The 12,054-nt window shown below is 47.7% G+C and overlaps 2 protein-coding genes across 3 annotated transcripts in view; one reads left to right on the forward strand and one right to left on the reverse strand.

Annotated features, from left to right (window-relative positions):
- LOC134294872 (zinc finger protein 135-like) overlaps positions 1-12,054 on the reverse strand; it is a 140,997-nt gene that overhangs the window by 77,090 nt on the left and 51,853 nt on the right. The window lies entirely within an intron of this gene.
- The window catches only part of LOC134294870 (zinc finger protein 135-like), an 87,403-nt gene continuing 78,683 nt past the window's right edge, over positions 3,335-12,054 (forward strand). Inside the window, exon 1 of one of the 2 annotated variants that reach the window (XM_062966654.1) lies at positions 3,335-3,359. The gene's annotated coding sequence lies outside the window, so the exon portion shown is untranslated. Of the gene's footprint in view, positions 3,360-11,855; positions 11,977-12,054 lie in introns of those variants that run through there. The other variant, XM_062966653.1, reaches the window with a different exon arrangement.

The following is a 12,054-nucleotide window of genomic DNA, read 5'->3' on the forward strand; positions in this document are numbered from 1 at the left end:
CCCTGCATCAAGTCAGAGCACTGGGATTGGAATTTAGAGGAGTTGTAGTTCACCTCCACCCAGAATGCTATGAACCCAAACAATGATGGGTCTGGACCAAACTTGCCATGCAGACCCGATATGCCCAGATTTGAATACTGGTGGATTTGGAGGGGAATTGGCCTGCACATTTGGGGGTAGTTTATAGTTCACCTGCAATGAATGAGCACTTTGAACCCCACCAATGATGGACCAGGACCAAGCTTGGCACACAGAGCCTCCATAACCAATACAACTTATTGGACAAGTTTGGGGGAAAGGGAGTTATAGTTCACCTGCATCCAGAGAAACAGTGACCCCCACCGACAATGGACCACGACCACACTTCGCACAGAGAAGCCTCATGACCAACTGAACACACTGCAGGTGTTTGTGGGAAGGGGCCTTTATTTTGGGAGTTGTGGTTCACCTGCATCCAAAGGCCAGTGAACCCAGCCAATGATGGATCTGGACCAAACTTGGCACACAGACTGGACATTGCCTGCTGTGGATACTGACAGATGTTTCGGGGCAATTGCCCCGGGACTCTGGGAGTTGTGGTCGTTCACCCCCATCCACAGAGTACTGCAGCCAGCCGATGGCCAGCCAACGACAGATCTGGACCACACTTGGTACACAGGCCCAAAATGGCCAACTTTTAATACTAGCAGGGTTTGGGGAGGATGGAGCCACGATTCTGGGAATTGTAGTTCACCCACTCCAAACAGAATACATAACAGTGAAAGACAAATAATACCATTCTCAAATGACCAGGGCACCGCCAGGTCCCCAAGCTAGTATTATTAAATTCTATTATTGTATTGTATTATTTATTATAGGATTATTCTATATTTTTGTATTCTATTTTTCTATTATTATACTATTCTGTTGTTGTTTCCTCATTCGGTCCCTTCCGACTCTTGGTGACCTCCTGGACCAGCCCAGGCCAGAGCTCCCTGTCGGCCGAGGCCACCCGCACCTCCTTCAAGGTGGAGTCAGTTCCTTCAAGGATGCCATCCACTCGTCTTGCCCTCGGTCGGCCCCTCTTCCTTTTATTTATGCTCTTCCCCTTGCATTTTCCCCATCATCATTCTCTTCTCCAAACTTTCCTGTCTTCTCATGACGTGGCCAAAGGGCTTCACCTTTGCCTACAAGTCAGTCGGGCTTTCTTTCCTGGCGGATGGACTGGTTGGATCTTCTTGCCAAGGTCCAAGGCACTCCCAGGGTTTTCCTCCAACACCACCGTTCCAAAGCGTCTCTCTTCCTTCCTTCGCTCAGCCTTCCTTATGGCCCAGCTCTCTCTCGCATCCATAGGTTACTACTGGGAATACCACTGCTTTAGCTACGTGGAGTTTTGTTGCCGGTGTGATGTCTCTAGGTTAAGGGATCATCATCAAGTCTGCAGATGACACCAAACTGGGAGGGATAGCTAACACTCCAGGAGACTGGAGCAGAATTCAAAACGATCTTGACAGACGAGAGAGATGGGCCGAAACTAACAAGGGACAAAGATACTTCACTTCGGCAGAAAAAATGGAAATCAAAGATACAGAATGGGGGACGATGCCTGGCTTGACAGCAGTACATGTGAAAAAGACCTTGGAGTCCTTGTGGACAACAAGTTTAACATGAGCCAACAATGTGATGCGGCTGCTAAAAAAGCCAACGGGATTCTGTCCTGCATCAATAGGGGAAGAGCGTCTAGATCCAGGGAAGTCCTGCTCCCCCTTATTCTATTCTGCCTTGGTCAGACCACACCTGGAATACTGTGTCCAGTTTTGGGCACCACAGTTGAAGGGAGATGTTGACAAGCTGGAAAGCGTCCAGAGGAGGGCGACTAAAATGATCAAGGGTCTGGAGAACAAGCCCTATGAGGAGCGGCTTAAAGAGCTGGGCATGTTTAGCCTGCAGAAGAGAAGGCTGAGAGGAGACATGGTAGCCATGTACAAATACGTGAAGTCATAGGGAGGAGGGAGCAAGCTTGTATATATATAAACCCCACTTGTCTAGTTCCCAACAGACCTCACAACCTCTGGGGACGCCTGCCGTAGGTGTGGGCAAAACGTCAGGAGAGAATGCTTCTGGACCATGGCTATACAGCCCGGGAAACTCACAGCAACCCAGCGATTCCAGCCATGAAACTCTTCATGATATGACAATATTGGGTACTAGAGTCTCACTGATCCAACATTCTGGATTATCCAATGCATTTTTGTAGTCAATGTTTTCAATACATCGTGATATTTTGGTGCTAAATTCGTAAATACAGTAATTACAACATAACATGACTGCGTATTGAACTACTTTTTCTGTCAAATTTGTTGTAAAACATGATGTTTTGGTGCTTAATTTGTAAAATCATAACCTATTTATTTAATATTTGTTTAATGGGCTTTTCCTCAATCTCTCCTTATTAGCCAACATATTCGCCTATCCAACGTTCAGCCCGCCCGTTGACGTTGGATAAGTGAGACTCTACTGTATCAATGATTACATGATTCATTATTATACTGCCATAACAGTGGGTTAAACCGCTGAGCTGCTGAACTTGCTGAACTGAAAAGATGCCAATGTGAGTAGATGAATAGGTACCACCAGCGGGGGGGGGGGCTCTCCACGCAGCCTTGCCCATGGCCGCGTGAACCTGGAGGCGTGGCTTAGGAGCGGGGAAGAGCACCAAGGGCAGAGTCGGGCTGGACTGGCCTTCGTGTCCGGGGAAAGCCTCTCGCTTGACTAAGGCAGCCTTCAGGGATCTGCGGGACTCTCTGCCGAAGGAGGAGGGAGTTTCCTGTGAGCCGAGGCCGCCCTCCCTCCCTCCCGCCCGCAGGCACGTGAAGCCCCGCCCCACCGGAGGGCCGGAGGGCAGCTGAGCCGGGCTCCTCCCAGCGGCCCGCTTCCGGCAGACGGGACTCGAACCCGCGACGCCCGCTCTCTCTCTCTCTCTCTCTCTCTCTCTCTCTCGTGCCTGAGCCGCTTGACCCATCGCGCCACTCAGCTCTGTGGGGAGAGGGAGGGGGCGGGGCTCTGACGTCACCAGAGCCAGGCTGGGAGGGGCGCCCTCGAACGGCCTCTGCGCTGGGCGGGGCTTCGAGAGGCAAGGCCCCGCCCTCCCCTGCTCAGCCAATGAGGCCCCTCCCTTCCCCTGCCAGGCCAAAGCCCCGCCCCTCCCTCCCGTCTCTCAAAGGGAGAAGCCCCGCCCCCCGGAAGGAGGGGCGGGGCTTCTTCCTGGCTGGGCCTGCGCAGAGCCTCTCTCACCGCCATTGTTTTCTGAGGCGCTTCCTCTGGAGCCGCGAAGGAGGAGAGAGAGAGAGAGAGAGAGAGAGAGAGAGAGAGAGAGAGAGGTTTGTGTTTATATTGATCTTGTCTTCCCTTGCCTCTTTCCCAGTCTCCTGAGTAAAAACTTCCGTTCCCGAGAACAACAAAGGCGAAACTCCACTAGGTGTCTCTTCAATTACAGTGCCTACTTGCATTGGTTCAGATGAAACCAGGGAAGTTTCCACCGTTTGTTCCGCTGTTGTTACTATCTCTACCTCCCCTTTCTCTTTCTTCCTCTCGTCCTCCTGCTTTTTTGCTTTATTCTTCTTCCTTTGTCTCTGTTCCTTCACCAAAAGACCTTCAACATCTGCTCCCCTCTCCATCACCACAGCAGCCTCCAACATTTCCTCATTTGTCACTTCCTCCATTGGAAATTTGTCCTCTCCCCCACCAGCTTCCTCCCTTTCTGCCAATACGTGGAATCTATTTATCTGCTCATTAGGGCCCCTTTCCTGCCTCTCCTCCTGGCCCTTCTCTTGCCTCCGGACCCCTTTTCCTTGCACCACGCTCCATTCGAGGTCCCCTGCCTCACTCTGGACATTTTCCATCGTAGGCTCTGAACCTTCTACTCCCTGTCTTTTCCTAGATGGCAAGTCCTCCCTCCTTGTCCTCAAGGCCTCCCTCAACACTCTGGTGTGCTCTCTGGCCTGGGCTCGTTCTTTCCCCGTTTTGGCGACATGTTGGGCCTTCTCGAAGACCCCCTCGTCCTGCTGGTTATAATAAGCTTGGGGGCACCAGAAATAAGTATGACCTAAGTCACCACAGAAATTACACCTAATGCTACTGTGACCGGTTGCCGTGTGGTGGCCCCTTATCCCACATCGTGAGCACAAGGATGAGGTGCAAAGGCGCCTCTGATGGTCATAAGAACCACACTGGAAACAGGCCTGCGGTTGACCAGCATACCTAGTGATCCCCCTATCTGCTCCTAAAAAGAAATATTTGGGGAGCTTCCCATGTCTGTACTCGGGATCCTCGTTCTTAAATGAGACCACACACCTATATTCCCCAGTCCAATAGCCCTGCTCATCCTCCTTCTTATCTGGCCCTGACAAAATGACAGCGTATTTAGAAACCCACCTAGCCACGTCTTGGGCAGGGATCGTGGTAGTTCTAAAACTTATGGTCAAAACTTTTGTATCTCCCCTAAATAACGGGATCAGCTCATATTCCGCCAAAAGATCCGGCATCACATTTTTAACTGTTTTGCAGTTCATCCAGAAATCCCTATAGACCTTTTCGGAAGCGAGACAAACATCTATTTCTTTAGACCCCGGGAGCTGAATGATTGCTAACACATCTTCCCTGCTGGCCTCTAAAGCATCCTTCAGGAGTTTCTTTGAGAGATAACTCCTCGACCCTCTCTCTGGATCCGACCCTAGGTATCTGAAGCGTACCACATAACGCAATCTGGGGTTCCTCACCTCGGAAGCTTGGCCAAAGAAGAGGTCGAGATATTCCTCCTCTTCAATCAAGTTAGGAAAACCATAGGGACGTTGGCCAGGGTTCCCACCGCCCCTCCCCGCCACATTAGCATAGGTTCTCCCTCCCCGTTTCTGCTGTTGTGGTTTCGAAGAACCTGGAGTTGCCTCCCCGTGAAACTCCCCCCCTCGTCTACGGTCCCTTTCCCCTTTTTCTGGAAGTCCATCTAGACCAGACTTTTTACTAACATTAATCTCACCCGCTCCTCCGTCAACCTCCGAGGCATGTCTAGTCCCATTGTCCATAGTCTCAGGCTCCTGGAGGAAACTCCTTTGTCTCGGTGTCAGTTCCTTTAGTGTTTCCTCAGTGTGCTTTGGGATGGAAATTAAGTCCTTCATAGGGGGGAAAAACCCCGGGTCCGCAACATCCTCCAAAGCATTTCCACCAGCCACCCTGTCTGGAAGCATCGGACCAAATCCCTCCTCCCCAACAAGTAAACCTTTTCCAGTTTTCCCAGCCACTGCCCCCAGTTCAGAGTCCACCTGATCTGCCCAGTCCCGTTCTCTTCTGGGCTTCTTCTTGGCACTTTTGGGAGTCCCGGCATCAAGGTCTGAACCACTGATATCACTAAGAGCCCCCCCCTCTTTGCCTCACTTTCTCCTGGTTCTTTGTCCCCTGATCCTTGGGTCTGGCTCCCAAGGAAAGAGGAGTTGAGGTCAAAGATCCCGAACGGTTGTCCTCCACCAGGTTCTGTTCTCTTTCTCCACTCTGGATGCCTTTCTGGGATCCGCATCTTTCTTCTCCCCTCGGATCGAAGCCCAGCTGCTTGGAAATCTTCTGCCGTTGTCGTAGATCCGCCACAACGGTCAGGAGCCACTCCATCAGAGCTTCTCTGGATACCATCTTGCTCGTGTTGTCCACTTGGGCCCAGACCAAAGGAGTCTGATTCTCGAGAGATCATTGCCATATCCGGTGAATCTCTTGAAAAGTTTTAATCAACTGGGCCTCCGAAAGCCAATCGGGTAAAACGATGACAGAAGTCTTGGGCTTCCTGGCCAGGAGCAGGTGTTGGATAATCTCCAAGGACAAGGTTCGGGCATGAGCCACTTGTTTTTGGGACTGGGCCACTCTCAGACCCGAGAGGACAGCCTTTAAGACAGGAAAGCTCTTCTCCAGGATCCCCCAAAGTCGATCCCTGTTGTACTTCTTGAAATTCGGCAGGCGGTCCTGAGATGTCGGCAAGGCCAGGTGGGCCACCGCAAAGCCCCACAGCTTTAAAGTGTCATGCCTATGAAATTCTTTGGGCAAAATGATGTTGGTCACTTTACCCCAGTTGGTGTGCAGGCACTCTGTCCAGGCAGCCATAATCTGCCTCTCTCGGGAAAGGGTCTTGATCTGGGATGTCTCAGAAAGCACGGCTTCCGAATCGGCCACTTCCTCCTCCGCCATGCTTTGGAAATCTCCCGGGACGTTTCCTTTCTTTTAGGCAAGGAGATAGAGGACCTTTCCTCTTCCGAGTCTTGCCTTGTCTTTAAAGGGGAGCGGTCACGATCCTCACTCAAAGTCCCAACCTGTAAAGGAGTTCCCATTTGGGATTTTCGAAGCCTGAGTTTTCTTGCCAAGTCTTCTTTATGTCTTTTAAATTGATTCAGGAGGACAGATTCCCTTTCAATATATCCCTTTATGTCTTTTATGACTTCTGTATTGAATGAAGAAATACATTTTCTCTTTTCCCAAAAAGAATTATAGTCTTCCAAGGATCGTTGTTGGGCTGCTTTCAAAAGAAGGTTTATGCCTTCCTGTTTTAACTCTTGAATAAATTCTTTAAGCTGGTCAATGCCCAATTCCACTATGCTCCTGCTTTTTCTTAAACTTGAATCTTTTTGTAAAAAGTCTCTGAAGCCTGTTGGTTCAGTCTCACGATCAGATATTTCAAAGTCCTCAGGGATTAACTGTAAGCATTCCTGTAGTTTACTTATATCCAAATTATATGTTTTATTTTCCATGTCCTCATAAAAGAAAGTTTGCAGAAATTGCTCTGCCTGGGCTTGAGTTCTCCTCTTCTCCTCCTCCTGCCCCCCTGTTTCCATGGTTACAGGGTGAGTCTGCAAAAGGGATTCTACTTTCGTTTTTGCTGCTTTTGTTTGCTTAATGGCTTTTGCAGCCCCCTTCTCTCTGCTTTTAGAGAAAAGTACTGGTGCTTTAAACATTACAAAAGTCTCTCCTTTATCAGAGTCAACATGTAAAGCCTTTTGCATTGAATCTACAGCCATTCCTTCTGTTTCTGTCCCAATATGGAGTGTTTGGGGCGTGGCCTCTCCTCCTGCTGCTTTGCTCCATGAGGGAAAAGTTTGTCTTTCAAGCATTTGCAAATATTCTCCTTTTCCCAGCTGGCTATTGCTGCTAGAATTAACATTCAAATCTTTATCCATAACATTTGGCTCATGTTTATCTTGAGTTTGCAGCAAGTTTGAATTGTCTTTTGAAAATCTTTCCTTTCCTATTGTAGTCTGGGGTGCTTTCCCCCCCACTCCAGGCTTTCTTCCTTCTCCTAAAATTTCAAACTCCTTTCTTAAAACTTTATCTACTACTTTAGCACCTTGAGCAGTTACTCTTGGTGTCTCTTCTATTCTCAAACTCTTTTGTTTTACAATTGCAGGTTTCAATGTACTCACAGGCTGTATGCAGGCTGCTGCTGGTGTTTCAGGAGTCTGAGCCTCCATTTTGTCCATAATGGCTGCAGGCTGGGAAGGGGGCTGTGTTTGAAAGCCCACAAACTCCCCAAAATCATCCCTTTGGGGGTCCACACTTGCATCTCCTGATGCCAGGAAGGTTCCCATGCCCTCTCCAATCATCGGAGAGGCAGCATCTTCAGCGGGTGCCAAGTTATCCAATGTTTTGCCACCAGCCTCTGAGGAGCTGCAGAAAGCAAAACTGCCTCCTCCTAGGGTTAGGGTTAGGGTTGATATTTGTGTTTGGTTATGTTTATGTTAGGGGTTAGGGTAGTTGTGGTTGGGGTTGGGGTTAGAGTTAGGGTTGATATTTGTGTTTGGTTATGTTTATGTTAGGGGTTAGGGTAGTTGTGGTTGGGGTTGGGGTTAGAGTTAGGGTTGATATTTGTGTTTGGTTACGTCAATGGTTAAGGTTGTGGTTAGGGGTTGGGTTAAGGAGTCAAGAGTCAGGGGTTATGGGTCGGGGTCGGGTAGGTTAGGGTTGAGAGTTAAGGGTCAGGGTCAGGGTGAGGTATTCCCGCTGTCTAGTTCCCTATGCGCCTTCCCTCCTCCCCACATGAGGAGCAAAAAAGACTCACCGGGATGTGGACCAAACCAGGCGACACAGGTACAGGCTGCAAAGGCAACGGGCAAGAAGCAAGAACCACGAGAGAGAGAGAGAGAGAGCGACTGCCTTCCTTCCTTCCTGCTGTGAACAGGAAAGTGAGCTCCCCAAGGGAACGGCCTTCAGAGGGAGATGCTGCAGCGCATCACAAGGGTCTCCATGGCGCCCCCTGCAGGCACGGAACAGCCATCCAGGGAGGGAGGGGGAGGGAGGGGGGGAGGAAGAGCTCCCTTGATGGACAGGACCAGAGGAGGGGCAGGATGGGAAAGCCATCCTCATAATATATAATAATCATAATAATATAACATCAGAAAAAGAATACAATAATATATGATAAAATATCATAAGAATTATTATATTATATCATAATTGTAATTTGACTTTGGTCAAAGCACAGGATCGTATATTTTGGCAAAAGGTAGATTTGCGTGAAGCCCAAAGGAGTGGACCGACATCAAATCGGATAGGATAATTATGATATTGTATTATATTATAATATTACAATGATCTTATCCTATCCAATCTGACATCGATATTATCATAATAAAGCAATAATCATGCGATAGTATAATAATTGTAATATATTATAATGACCTAAGAGCCCCGGTGGCGAAGTGTGTTAAAGAGCTGAGCTGCTGAACTTGCAGACCGAAAGGTCGCAGGTTCAAATCCGGGGAGTGGAGTGAGCACCCACTGTCAGCTCCAGCTTCTGCCAACCTAGCAGTTTGAAAACATGCCAATGTGAGTAGATCAATAGGTACCACTTCAGGTAACGGCCCTCCATGCAGTCATGCCAGTGGCCACATGACCTCGGAGGTGTCTATGGACAACGCCGGCTCTTTGGCTTAGAAATGGAGATGAGCCCCAACCCCCAGAGTCAGACATAATAGTTCTGTTATAAAATTGAAATATATTATATTGTGAAATGAGGTAAATCTGTGGAAGGGAAGGGGGCTTGGCTGGGACCTCACGAAGGAAGGCTTTCCCATAGACGGTCACTGTGAGGTTATTCTGTAATATAGGGCAGCATTATGATTATTATGTTATTGTGTTATTATATATTATTATCATTTTATTTATTACTAGCTGTGCCCGGCCACGCGTTGCTGTGGCAAAATATGGTGGTATGGGAAATAAAGTATTCAGGAACTGGTGGTAGTTAAGGTAAAGGGTAAACGTTTTCCCCTGACATTAAGTCCAGTTATGTCTGACTCAGAGTGTTGGTGCTCATCTCCATTTCTAAGCCGAAGAGCCAGCGTTGTCCATAGACTCCTCCAAGGTCATGTGGGATGACTGCATAGAGCGGTGTTACCTTCCCACCAGAGCAGTACCTATTGATGCACTCACATTTGCATGTTTTTGAACTTCTGGGTTGGCAGAAGCTGGGGCTAACAGTGGGGGCTCTCTCCGCTCCCCGAATTCAAACCTGCAGCCTTTCGGTCCAGAAGTTCAGCAGCTCAGCGCTTTAACACGCTGCGCCATCAGGGGATATTATTTCCTAAAGGTTGTGAATATACAATATTTCTGATTGGTTTTTTTTGTCTGTTGGAGGCAAGTATGAATGCTGCAATTAGAAAAAATGATTAGGATGTAATGGCCTTGCAGCTTTAAAGCCTGGCTGCTTCCTCCCTGAGTGAATTTTTTGTTGGGAGGTGTTAGCTGGCCCTGATTCTTTCCTGTCTGGAATTCCCTTGTTTTCAGAGTGGTGTTGTTTGCGATATTTTATGTGCTTCTACTGTCTGTGGCCCTGAGAAAACAGAGGATTTGCCAGACTTTGATGATGGGAATACTTTGTTGGGAGGTGTTAGCTGGCCCTGATTGTTTCCTGTGTGGAATTCCCCTGTTTATTTACTGTCCTGGTTTTAGAGATTATATTGTTCTGCATTATTCTATCCCAGTAATTATTTCATATTAAAGTAGAATCTCACTTATCCAACATTCACTTATATAATGTTCTGGATTATCCAACGCAGTCTGCCTTTTCATAATCAATGTTTTTGTAGTCAGTGTTTTAAATTCATTGTGATATTGTATGGTAAATTTGTAAATACAATACAGTAGAGTCTCACTTATCCAACATAAACAGGCTGGCAGAATATTGGATAAGCGAATATGTTGGATAATAAGGAGGCATTAAGGATAAGCCTATTAAACATCAAATTAGGTTATGATTTTACAAATGAAGCACCAAAATATCATCTTAGACAACAAATTTGGCAGAAAAAGTAGTTCAATACACAGTAATGCTATGTAGTAATTACTGTATTTATGAATTTAGCACCAAAATATCACAATATATTGAAAACATTGACTACAAAAATGCATTGGATAATCCAGAACATTGGATAAGCGAGTGTTGGATAAGTGAGACTCTACTGTAATTACTACATAGCATTACTGCGCATTGAACTACTTTTTCTGTCAAATTTGTTGTATAATATGATGTTTTGGTGCTTAATTTGTAAAACGATTACCTAATTTGATGTTTAATCGGCTTTTCCTGAATCCCTTCTTATTATCCAACATATTCACTTATCCTGCTGGCCTGTTTATGTTGGATAAGTGAGACTCTACTGTATATTGATAATCTTCTATTATCTGCTTAGAACTGGATTATATGAGGCCCCTTCTTCACAGCTGTATAAAATGCACACTGAAGTGGATTATATGGCAGTGTGGAGTCAAGATAATCCAGTGCAAAGCAGATAATGTAAGATTATAAATGGGTTATAGAGCTGTGTAGAAGGGCCTTGAGTCTACACTGCCATATAATCCAGTTAAAATCGGATAATCTGTGGAAGAAGCCTCAGTGAGGCCTAAATCAGCCTGTCCCCTAACAGAAACCTGGCTGTCCCTTGGCTGGTTGCTAGGCAACCAAGTGGGCAGAGATTAGCCCTCTAAACTGGCAGCAATTGGATAAAAAAAATTATTGCTCTCCCTCTAATTAGGACTTTATTTTTCTTTTCTTTTTGTTGTATCAACCTGGAGGCATGGATGATGGGTTGTGTTGTCAAATTTCGAGGTTGCGGGGCCTGTACTTTTGTTGTTTTGTCCACTGCCCTGATGCCATCACTCTTTTATATATATAGATTTTATTATACTGTTATTATATTATCAAATAATATTATAATATAATATGATTTGATTTTTTTTTTCCGTGTCAGGAGCAACCGGAGTTGCTTCTGGAGTGAGAGAATGGGCCGTCTGCAAGGACGTTGCCCAGGGGACATTGCCCGGATGTCTTGATGTTTTACCGTCCTTGTGGGAGGCTTCTCTCCTGTCCCCGCGTGGAGCTGGAGCTGACAGAGGGAGCTCACCCGCGCTCTCCCCGGGTGGGATTCGAACCTGGCAGCCTTCAGGTCAGCAGCCCAGCCTTCAAGTCACGAGGCTTTTATCCCCTCGGCCACCGGAGGCTCCTATATTTGATAATAATATTATATAATAACATTCTCTAAAAGTATTATTATTAATAATATTATTATTATAACAACTCGGCGTTGCCCAGGTTATTTGAGCAAGTCGGTGTTTTTATTATTGTCCAAAAGGCATAAGGAATGGGATGAACTACAACTCCCATCATGCCCGGTTCTCCCCCAGAAACTCCGTCAGGACTTCAAGGGTGTGACGTTGGGCAACTCTGCTCAGGAGCCCCGCCCTGCCGCCCGTCCATCAAAGGAGGGGGAGCAGGAAGCAGCCAATGGGGGGCCTCCGGTGGGCGGGGCGTCCCGGGCTCAGCCAATGGGAGGGGGCGAGGGCGGGCTCCGGGGAAGGAGGAGGACGAGGAGGAAGATGGGGGCGCCTGGCCTGGCCTGAGGCCTGGTCTGTGTCTGTGAGGCGGGAAAGAAGGCGGCGGAGGGAAGAGGACGGAGAGAGAGAGAGAGAGAGGTCTGTGGGGAGAGGGAAGGAGGGAGGGAGGGAGGGAGGGGGCTCGCCTGGGGTGCCCGGGGGGGAGGCGCAGGGGCC

Source organism: Anolis carolinensis, unplaced genomic scaffold (genome assembly GCF_035594765.1).
Source record: "Anolis carolinensis isolate JA03-04 unplaced genomic scaffold, rAnoCar3.1.pri scaffold_26, whole genome shotgun sequence".
Classification (NCBI taxonomy): Eukaryota; Metazoa; Chordata; class Lepidosauria; order Squamata; family Dactyloidae; genus Anolis; species Anolis carolinensis.